Source organism: Molossus molossus, unplaced genomic scaffold (genome assembly GCF_014108415.1).
Source record: "Molossus molossus isolate mMolMol1 unplaced genomic scaffold, mMolMol1.p scaffold_m16_p_1, whole genome shotgun sequence".
Lineage (NCBI taxonomy): Eukaryota > Metazoa > Chordata > Mammalia > Chiroptera > Molossidae > Molossus > Molossus molossus.
Genome location: NW_023425344.1, coordinates 215,671,111 through 215,683,369, shown reverse-complemented (window position 1 = coordinate 215,683,369; position 12,259 = coordinate 215,671,111).

The following is a 12,259-nucleotide window of genomic DNA, read 5'->3' as shown; positions in this document are numbered from 1 at the left end:
GGCTTCTGGCAGACCCCACTGCCTGCCTCAGAGGGGCTCTGCCCTGCAGAGGTCAGGGAAATATTCCGGAGAGACTTGGATGTGTGGACCTGGGACTGGAAATACACCCACCATCTTCCCTGCAGTCTGAGCATTTGCTGACCAGCTCCAGGATCCCATCCTGCTAAAAAGCTGGCCTAGGCTCTCCTGTGGTGAGCCACGCCCAGTGGAGGCAGCCATAAGCTGTGGATCACTTGAAGCTTCGAACAGGTTGCTGAGAGCCAAATGTGTGCAACTTCCGACATTAGCACAAAAGTACCTCCTAAGAAGCCCGAAATGATCATACATAACAGCCTCAGACAACATACGAGCATGATCCAAAGGGAAATCCTAGCAGGCACTAAAATCTGCCAAGGTGAACTCCACTTGGTGCTTCTTTTTTTTTTTTTTTTTTAATCCTCATCCGAGGACATTTTTCTATTTTTTGTACAGACAGAGTGGGAGGGAGAGAGAGGAAGAGAGAGAGAGGGAAACATCGATGTGAAAGGGACACATCGAGTGGCTGCCACCCGCACGACCAACCAGGGCCGGGGACAAACTGCAACCGAGGTACATGCCCTTAGCGGGAACCGAACCCGGGCCTCTCCGGACCGCAGGCGGACACTCTAACCGCTGAGCCAAACCGGCCAGGGCGGTGCTTCTTTTTCCATTATTTTCTTTAATTTTTTTATTGCTTTGGTATTATTATGTTTTTATTTTCCTCTTGTTTCTTTCATATCTCTTATTTTTCTCTTTCCTTTTCTTACTCTATTTTACGTCTTATCTTTCCTTTCACTTTATCTTTCTCTTCTTTTTACCTTTTCTTACTTTTTCTTCTTTTTCTTTTTTCCTTTACATATTTTTCTCTTTTCTTTCTTATCATTTTCCTTTTTATAGTCTTTATTCTTATTTTTTTCTCTTTTCTTTCCTTTCGTATTCTTTTTTCTTCCCCTTCTTTCTTCTACTATTCTTCATATTTTATTTTATTTTTATTATTCTTGTTCTCTTTTCTCTGTCCTAATTCTCTTTTCTTTTGTGGTTGTTTTTGTTGCTGTTGTTGGATTCTTTTGTATGTTTTTGTTTTGTCCTGTCAGCACCTGTATAACAGCTTGTATGATGAGGGCAGGATTGAGCCTCCAGTCAGCAGCTTGAGAGGAGATCCCACCCATGAATGAGACAACAACAATCAAAACCCAGTTACAACGGGAGAGCCCAAAAACCCACAAAAGAGATGCCTAGAGTATCCAGCTCAGGAGTTCAAGGAGACTGCACCATTGGGCTCCATAGGACATACTACAAAAGGCCATCCCACAAAGACTGGGAGTCATAGCGGTTCTACCAAATACATAGAAACAAACACAAAGAGACAACTAAAATGTGGAGGCACAAAAATAACCCCCAAATGAAAGAAAAGGAGGAATTCCAGAAAAATTCTTATATGGGATGGAGGTAAGCTATTTATCAGACATACAGTTCTGGTCATGTGGATGCTCAAGGAAGGAACTACATCAACATGAAAAAGGACATAGAAACGATAAACAAGAGCCAGTCAGAAATGAAGAATACTGTATCTGACATCAAGAGTTCACTGAAAGGAATTAAAAGCAGGCTGGGCCCAGTTGGTGTGGCTCAGTGATTGAGTGTCAACCCATGCACCAAGAGGTGGCTGATTCAGTTCCCAGTCAGGGCACATGCCCAGGTTGTGAGCCCAATCCCTGGTGGGGAGCATGCAGGAGTCAGCCAATCAATGTTCTCTCTCATCAATGTTTCTATCTCTCTCTCTGTCTCCCTTCCTCTCACTCTAAAATCAATAAAGAAAAAAAATTTTTTTAATACATAAAAGCAGGATGGATGAAGCAGAGGATCAGATTAGCAATTTGGAATACAAAGGGAAAAAAAAACACCACTCAATCGGAGCAGTAAAAAGAAAAAATACTTAAAAAGCATGAGGATAGCCCTGGCCGGTTTGGCTCAGAGGTTAGAGCATCGGCCTGCAGTCCATAGAGACCCGGATTCAGTTCCTGCTGAGAGCATGTACTTTGGTTGCAGTTTGTCCCCGGCCCTGGTTGAGTCATGTGGGTGGCGGCCACTTGATGTGTACCTTTCGCGTCGATGTTTCTCTCTCTCTCTCTCTCTGTCTCTCTTCAAAAAAAAAAAAAAGCATGAGGATAGTTTAAGGGAACTTTGACACAACATGAAATAGAACAACATCCACAACATATGGGTACCAGAGGGAGGAGAAAGTGAGCAAAGTTTAGAGAACCTGTAAGAAATAATGATAGAAAATTTCCCTAACCTAGAAAAGGTAAAATTCATACATGTTCAGGGAGCACAGAGATCCCAGTCAAGATGAACACAAAGAGACCCATACCAAGACACAAATTAAAATGGCAAATGTTAAAGACAAAGAGAGAATCTTAAGGGCAACAAGAGAAAGACAGTCAGTTACATACAAGGGAGATCCCATAAGACTGTCAGCTGATTTCTCAACAGAGACACTACAGGTCAGAAGGAATAACATAAAACATTCAAAGTAATGAAAAGCAAGAATCTGAAACCCAGACTACTCTATCTAGCAAGGCTATCATTCAAAATCAAAGGTGAAATAAAGAGCTTCCCAGACCACAAAAAAACAACAACAACACTTAAGCAGTTTATTACCACTAAACCAGCATAGCAAGAAATGCTAAAGGAACTGTTGGTAGAGGAAGAAGAAATGGAGAAAGAGAACACAGGCATAAAGAATTAAAATAGCAATAAATAAATACCTATCAATAAAAACCTTAAATGTAAATTTATTAAATGCTCAATCAAAAGACACAAGGTACGCCCAGCTGCTATGGCTCAGTAGTTGAGCATTGACCAACACACCAAGACATTGCTGGTTCAATTCTCAGTCAAGACACGTGCCCAGGTTGTGGGCTCAATCCTCAGTGGGGGGCAGGAGTGATTCTCTCTCATTGATATTTCTATCTTTCGCTCCCTCTCTTTCTAAAATCATTAAAGAAAAAAAAAAAAAAAAGACAGAACTTTCAGTCAAAATGGTGGCATTAGTAAATGTGGTACTTGCCACCTCCCACAACCACATCAAAATTACAACTAAACTATAGAACAACCTTCATTCAGAACCACCTGATATTGAGCTGAATGGAAGTCCTACAACTACAGAATTAAAGAAGCAGCCACATCGGGACTCATAGGTGGGGCAGAGGCACAGACGGGCTGGTCCCACACCCACGTGTGATGGATAAAAATCAGAGGGATATCTTGGCTGGGAAGGTCCTCCCTGAGAAGTGAAGGGTCCCCGTCCCAAACCAGGCTCCCAGCTCAGGGTTCCAGTTCCAGGAAGAGGAGTCCCATAACTTCTGGCTATAAAAATTAGTGAGAACTGAGGCTGAGGAAGGCTGAGGGAGGCTGAGGTTTCTAGAGCCCCAGGCAGCTCCTCTGAAAGGGCCCACACATGGACTTACTCAGACTCACTCCTTCTGTGTTCTAGCATTGAGGAGGCAGCTTGAAAGGCATCAGAGACATACGGGGAAGAGCTGAGTTGTTTGGTCTCGGGACAAGAGCTGGAGAATCTGGAGAGGCAGCTTTCTCTCTGACAGACATGCTGGCAGTGGCTTTTGTTCCTTTGGTGAGCCCTTCCCCAGGGCAGCAGATATCTACCATAGCTGGAACTCTAGCAACCTGGCTCACACTGTTTGCTCTGACCTGGTGATTCCCTGAGACCCTGCCCCATTCAACTTTTAGGCCCACCCAAGCTATTTCCAATGGCTTTACCATAAGATTGGCCTGTCTTGGATCCTGCTTCAGATTTTCCTAAAATCTCTCAAACAAGCAGCATCTGGTCTCAGTGAGCCCCATACCTCTCGTTAAGTGGCCCCAGACCTGGCACTAGAAGCAGCCAGCCTTGGTTCACAACTTGGCTTTTCCTGGGCACCTCCAAGCCCAGCACAAGAAGCAGCCATTTGCAGATCACTTTGTAGCTTATGCCAGGGGACCCAGGATAGAACACAGGCAGTGGCTGACCTTGCCTCAGAGCCAGCACACCCAGTGGACAGCTTCAGATCACATCAAAACACCACCACCCAACCACCTCCACAAGTGACACACTCAATGAGTGGACTCAGTGTTTACCAAAGCCCTGCTGAAGTAAGTCTTGCTCTGTGTGTTGGGCCCCTGCACAGTTGATCCTCCAAGGGAGTCAGAGGCCAGTGGTCAGTGGGCACAGCCAGTCCTTGCAGCTGATCAGCCTAAGTAAATCCCTCCCATTGACATGCCAACAGCAATCAAAACTCAATTACAACAGAACTGTGTACAGCTCACACTAGGGGTACACCTCTAGGGCCCAGCTGGGGTGATAAGGGAAGCAGTGCCACTGGATCCTATGGGACACCTACAACAATAGGCCACCCTACGAAGCCTAGGAGACATAGCAACTCTACCTAATACATAGAAACAATCACAAGGAAGCAGCCAAAATGAAGAGATGAAGAACCATGTCCCAAATGAAAGAAAAGAATAAAATTCCAGGAAAAGAACTAAACAAAATGGAGATAAGCAATCAATCAGATGCAGAGTTCAAAACACTGCATATAAGGTTGCTCAAGAAACTTAGTGAGAACATCAAAACATAAAAAAAGGACCTGTCAGAAATAAAGGATGCACTAACTGAAATAAAGAATAATTTACAGAGAATCAATAATAGAGTAGGTAAAGCCAAGAAGCAAACCACCGATTTAGAATATAAGGAAGCAAAAAACACCCAATTAGAATAGCAAAAAGAATCCAAAAAAATGAAAATAGTGTAAGGAGCTTCTGGGACAACTTCAAGCATGCCAATATTCACATCATTGGGGTGCCAGAAGGAGAAGAGAGAAAACAAGAAATTGAAAACCTATTTGAAACAATAATGACAGAAAACTCCCCTAACTTGGTGAAGAAAACAGACATACAAGTCCAGAAAGCACAGAGAGTCCCAAACAAGATGAACCCAAGAGATCCACACCAAGACATGTCATCATCAAAATGCCGAAAGTTAAAGACAAAAAGAAAATCTTAAAAGAAGCAAGAGAAAAGCAGTTTGTTACCTAAAAAGGAGCTCCCATAAGACTATCAGCTGATTTCTCAAAAGAAACTTTGCAGGCCAGAAAGGAGTGAAAAGAGATATTCAAGGTGATGAAAAGCAACGACCTACAACCAAGATTACTCTATCCTGCAAAGCTATCATTTAGAATCGATGGACATATCAAGAGTTTCCCAGACAAGAAAAAGCTAAAGGAGTTCATCACCACCAAACCAGTATTATATGAAATGTTGAAGGGTCCTCTTGAAGGAGAAGAACAAAAATATGAAAAATAAAATGAGAATTAATATATATCTATCAACAATTGAATCTACAAACAAAATGAGCAAGCAGAACAGAAACAGACTCATAAATACAGAGAGAGGGCTGGGGGAATGGGTGAAAAAGATGAAGGAATTAAGAAGTACAAATTGGTTGTTAGACTGATGAACCTCAAAGGGAAGGAGGAATGAGAGAAACCAAGTAACTTCTATGCATAGATGCATAACCAATAGTGTAGGGAAGGCAGGAGGGGAGCAGGATTGGGAAGAAGGGAGTCAATGGGGAAAAAAAGAGGAGACATCTGTAATACATTCAACAATAAAGATATGCTTAAAAAAAAAAAGATGAGCCCTGGCCGGTTTGGCTCAGCAGTTAGAGCGCCAGCCTGCGGTCCTGAGAGACCCGGGTTCGGTTCCCGCTAAGGGCATGTACCTTGGTTGCAGTTTGTCCCCGGCTCTGGTCAGTCGTGCGGGTGGCAGCCACTCGATGTGTCCCTTCACATCGTTGTTTCTCTCTCTCTCTCTCTGTCCCTCTCTCTCCCTCCCACTCTACCTGAACAAAAAATGGAAAAATGTCCTCGGGTGAGGATTAAAAAAAAAAAGATGAGACAGAGATCTGCAAACCACTGAAAACTCAGGGTGAGTCATGGAACAGCTCTCAGAAGGAATCAGTCTGACTATAACTTCATCATGGACTTCTAGTCTCCAGACCTATGAGAAAATGCATTTCTGTTGTTTAAGCAATGCAATTTTGTTATGACAGCTGTAGAAAAATAATACAAAGCCAAATTTATAAAAAAACAAAAAAAAACAGGCATAAGGTAGCTGAATGGATAAGAAAACATGACCCATATATATGCTGTCTACAAGAGACCCACCTGAGAAGAAACTCACACAGGATGAAAGTGAATGGATAGAAAAAATTTTTCCATGCAAATGGAAACAGAAGAAAAGCAGTAATACCAATACTTATATCTCAAAAAATTGACTTTCAAAGGCCATAAAGAGACAAAGACAGTCCCTACATAATACTTAAAGGATCAATCAAACAAAAGGATATAATCCTGTTTAGCATACATATATGCACCCAATAAAAGAGCACCTAAATATATTTGGAAACTCCTGGAGGGCTTTACGAGAGAATTAGACAGCGATACAGTCATAATGGGGGATTTTACACCTCATTGACATCACTGGATAGATCTTTCAGACAAAAAATCTACAATGAAACAGTGACCTTAAATGACTCACCAGATCAGATGGATTAATTGATATTTACAGAACATTTTATCCCAAAGTGGCATAATATACATTCTTCTGAAGTACACATGGAACATTCCCAAAGATTAGATCACATGTTAGGATACAAAATAAGTCTTTACAAGTTCAAGAAGACAAATTATATCAAGCATATTCTCAGATCACAATGGCTAGAAATCAACTACAATAAAAAAAAAACTCAAAAAATACTTTCAAATGCATGGAGGCTAAATAACATGTTATTAAACAACTAATGGGTTACCAATAAGATCAAGGAAGAAATTTAAAAACTCCTGGAAACAAGTGAAAATAAACACACAACTCCAAATCTATGGGACACTGTGAAAGCAGTTCTGAGAGGCAAGCTCATTGTATTACAGGCCTACCTTAAGAAACAAAAAAAAGCTCAAATAAGTTATTTAACCCTACAACTAAAAGAATTATAAAGAGAACAACAAGAAAAGACCAGGGGAAGTAGAAGAAAGGAAACAATAAAGAGCAGAAATAAATGACATAGAAAAAAATAATAATAATACTCAATGAAATCAAGAGCTGGTTCTTTAAAAAGATAAACAAGATTGATGAACCTATCGCCAGACTTACCAAGAAAGAAAGAGTACTCAAACAAATGAAAGAGAAATAACAACTGACCGCACAGAAATACAAAAGATTGTAAGAAAATACTATAAACAACTATATGCCAACAAACTGGACAACCTGGGCAAAATGGAAAAATTCCTGGAAATATACAATCTTCCAAAACTGAATGAGCAAGAATCAAAAAACCTGAATAGGCTGATAACTACAAATGGAATTGAAGCAGTAATCCAAAAAATCCCAGCAAACAAAATCCTGGACCTGATGGCTTCAAAGGCAAGTTTTACCAAATATTCAATGAAGAACCAACACCTATCCTCCTCAAACTAATCCAAATAATTCAAGAGGAAGGAAGACTTCCAAGTTTTTTTTATGAGGTCAGCACTATCCTAATTCTAAAACCATATAAAGACACTACAAAAAAAGAAATTACAGGCCAATATTCTTGATGAATATAGATGCTAAAATCCTCAACAAAATATTAGCAAATAGGATCTACCACACATTAAAAAGATCATACACCATGACCAAGTGGGATTTATTCTAGGGATGAAAGGCAGGTACAATATTTGCAAATCAACAAATGTGATACATCACATAAACAAAATGAAGGATAAAAATCTCATGATCATATCAATAAATGAAGAAGAAGCATTCAGCAAAAACCAGCACTCATTTTTCATAAAAACTCTCAGCAAAGTGGGAATAGAGGGAATACTCCTCAATATAATAAAGGCCATATATGTCAAACCTATAGCCAACATCATATTCAATGGCCAAAAACTAAAAGTGTTTCCCTTAAGAACAGAAATAAGACAAGGATGTCCACTTTCTCTGTTCTTATTTAACATAGTACTGGAAGGCCTAGCCATAGCAATAAGAAAAGAAAAAATAGCCCTGACTGGTTTGGCTCAGCGGTTAGAGCGTTGGCCCGTGGTCCAGAGAGACCCAGGTTTAGTTCCTGCTAAGGGCATGTGCCTCAATTGCAGTTTGTCCCTGGCTCTGGTTGGGTCATGTGGGTGGTGACCACTCGATGTGTCCCTTTCACGTTGATGTTTCTCTCTCTCTCTCTCTTCCTCTCTCTCCCTCCCACTCTATCTGAACAAAAAAAATTTTTTTTTTTTTTTTAATCCTCACCCGAGGATATTTTTCCATTTTTTGTACAGATAGAGTGGGAGGGAGAGAGAGGAAGGGAGAGAGAGAGAGAAACATCGACGTGAAGGGACACATCGAGTGGCTGCCACCCGCACGACCAACCAGGGCCGGGGACAAACTGCAACCGAAGTACGTGCCCTTAGCGGGAACCGAACCCGGGTCTCTCCGGACCGCAGGCCGACGCTCTAACCGCTGAGCCAAACTGGCCAGGGCAAAAAAAAATTTTTTAATGTCCTCGGGTAAGGATTAAAAAAAATAAAAGAAAAAATAAAAGGCACCTAAAGTGGAATTATTAACAGATGACATGATATTATACATAGAAAACCCTACAATTTCATAAAAAACTACTAGATTTACTAAATAAGTTGGACAAAGTAGCAGGATACAAAATTAACATCCAGAAATTGATGGCATTTTTATTAACCAATAATGAACTCTCAAAAAAAAAAATTACATTTACCTTTGTAAACAAAAAAAAAGAAACCTAGGAATAAACTTAACCAAGGAAGTAAAAGATCTGTACTCACAAAACTATAGAACATTGAAAAAAGAAATAGAGGAAGATACAAACAAGTGGAAGCATATACCAATGTTCATGGATTGGAAGAATCGACATCGTTAAAATGTCTATACTGCCATAAGCAATCTATAGATTCAACGCAATCCCTTTTTTTTTTTTTTTTTTTTTTTTCATCCTCACCCGATGATATTTTTCCATTTTTTGTACAGATAGAGTGGAAGGGAGAGAGAGAGAACATCGACGTGAAGGGACACATCGAGTGGCCGCCACCCGCACGACCAACCAGGGCCGGGGACAAACTGCAACCGAAGTACGCGCCCTTAGCGGGAACCGAACCCGGGTCTCTCCGGACCACAGGCCGACGCTCTAACTGCTGAGCCAAACTGGCCAGGGCCAATGCAATCCTTATTAAAACACCAATGGTATTATTTCACAAATCTGGAAAATATACTCCAAAAATTTATATGGAACCAAAAAAGACCCTCCATAGTCACCATAATCTTAAGAAAGAAGAAGAAAGTTGAAAGGATCACAATACCAGATATCAAACTATACTACAAAGCTATTGTAATCAAAACAGCCTGGTATTAACAAAAGAACAGGCATATAGATCAATGGAACAGAACAGAGACCCCAGAAACAACCCACACCATTATGGTCAATTAATAGTTGATGAAGGAGACAAGAGCATACAATGGAGTAAAGATGGTCTCTTCAATAAATGGCGCTGGGAAAATTGGGCATGCAAAAAAATGAAACTAGACCACCAACTTCCATCATACACAAAAATAAATTCAAAATGGATTCAATATTTAAATGTAAGTTGTGAAACCATAAAAATTCTAGAAGAAAAGATAGGCAGTAAAATCTCAGCCATCTCTTGTAGCGGTACATTTGCCAATATGTCTCCTAGGGCAAAGGAAATAAAGAAAAAAAATAAGCAAATGGGACTACATCAAACTAAAAAGCTTCTACCCAACAACAACAACAAAAACTTTAACAAAATGAAAAGGGAATCCACTGTATGGGAGAATATATTGCCAATGATACATGGGATAAGGGATTAATTTTCAAAATACATAAATAACTTATATAACTCAACAAAAGTAAGACAAACCATCTAATTTAAACATAGGCAAAGGCCCTGAATAGACACTTCTCCAAAGAGGACATACAGCTGGCCAAGAGACATATGAAAAAATGCTCAACATCACTAATCATCACAGAGATGCAAATTAAAATGAGGTATCATGTTACACCTACCAGAAAGGCTATCATCAATAAATCAACAAACAACAGATGTGGAAGAAAGGGAACCCTACTCCACTGCTGGTGGGAATGCAGACTGGTGCATCCACTGTGGAAAACAATATAGAGGTTCCTCAAAAAATTAAAAATAGAATTGTTGTTTGACCCAGTGATCCCACTTCTGGGAATATATCCTAAGAATCCTGAAACACCAATCAAAAAAGAATGTATGCACCTCTTTGTTCATAGCAGCATTATTTACAATAGCTAAGATCAGCCCTAGTGCCCATTAGTAGATGAGTAGATAAAAAAGCTGTGATACATTTACATTGTGGAATACTATGCGGCTGTAAAGAAGGATCTCTTACCCTTTGCGACAGTATGGATAGACCTGGAAAGCATTGTGTTAAGTGAAATAAGCCAGTTAGAGAAAGACAAATATCACATGATTTCACTTACATGTGGAATCTAATGAACAAAATTAACTGCCGAACAAAATAGGTCCAGAGGCATGGACGCGTGGAACAGACTAACAGATCTCGGAAGGAAGGGAAGTGGGGGAATGGAAAGAGATTAATCAAAGAACTTATATGCATATATGCATAGCCATGGACACAGACAAAAGTGAGGAGAAAGTCTGGGGTGGGGCGGGGGCTGAGTGAGGGTGTTTAAGGGGGAGGGAGAAATGGGAGACATCTGTAATACTATCAATAATAAAAAATAAATTAATTAAAAAAAAGAATTGTTACTGGGTAAGAGGATAAATAAAAAGTACTACTTTTTACACAATGACAACTAGGAGTAGGTCATTGGTTTAGAGGTAGATGCATTAAGGAATCATAATAGATTATTAAGAGAAAACAGAATGGGTAGGGGAGGTATTTCCTAACCTGATGAAGCTGACATTGAAGCTAATAATTATGTCCTCGCCCTGGGCGGTTTGGCTCAGCAGTTAGAGTGTCAGCCTGCAGTCCAAGAGACCCGGGTTCGGTTCCCACTGAGGGCGTGTACCTCGGTTGCAGTTTGTCCCCGGCCCTGGTTGGGTTGTGCTGGTGGCAGCCACTTGATGTGTCCCTTTCACATTGAGGTTTCTCTCTCTCTGTTTCCCTCCCACTCTATCTGAACAAAAAATGGAAGAATGTCCTCGGGTGAAGAAAGATAGATAGATAGATAGATAGATAGATAGATAGATAGATAGATAGATAAAAATAAATAATTATGTCCTCTATCAGTCATACTTCAAACCAAATATTATGCCAAAAGAACCATTAATCCACGCATGTAATTTCTATTGTGCTTGTATATCAGATGATGAATTCAATCTACACTAGTATATATGTTCGCTTCCTTTGGCCAGTTTTATAGCATCACATTGTATAAAAACAATTATTTTCTAATAATAGGTCTTGTTGTAGTGACAAACGATAGTCCTACCCAGCAGGACACTATAATGCATAGGCTATGTGGCTGTTCACTTGAATATTAGTCCCAGTTCTGCCTTTGGCCATAAGACATCTTTATCCCTCGTTCTAGTATATCCAAATCACTAAATTACCATGCGTTCCAGATGCAACAGCCACGTCAGTGATCCCTCTGCTCACAAACGTGCCTTTGGCCTGGCACCCTGGTCCCAGCACCCGGGCCCTGCTGGTACCCATGGGGACCTGTTCTAACACTTAAGAGTACGATGAAAAAGGGCTGGGACCCCTTCCTGGGTTTTGGTTCAGCATAAACTTGCCATTCTTCTGGCTTCTCCTGAAGCCTTCACTTAGCAGATAATCACAGTTCGCCCGTTAGCACATGTGACTTACATTAATGCCTCAGCATTGCCCAGCAGGGCGCTCACTCTCCCAGGGCTGCTGGACGCGTGTGGCGTGTGTCCACCGAGCAGGGGCAGGGCCAGCGTCTTCGGCTCCAAGTAAAATCTTGGAGATCTTCGCTTTAAATGGTAATTATTCTGGCAAAGGTCCCTTATACCTTGCTCTAAATGTTATCCTTCCAAAAGCAGAAAATGACTTTGTGGAAAGTCTTTCTTGTTAAAAAAAAAAAAAAAAAAAAGTTTCAGTAAAGGCATAGCAGCTTCAGAAATGGAGTATGTGTACTTTTATGGGCCAT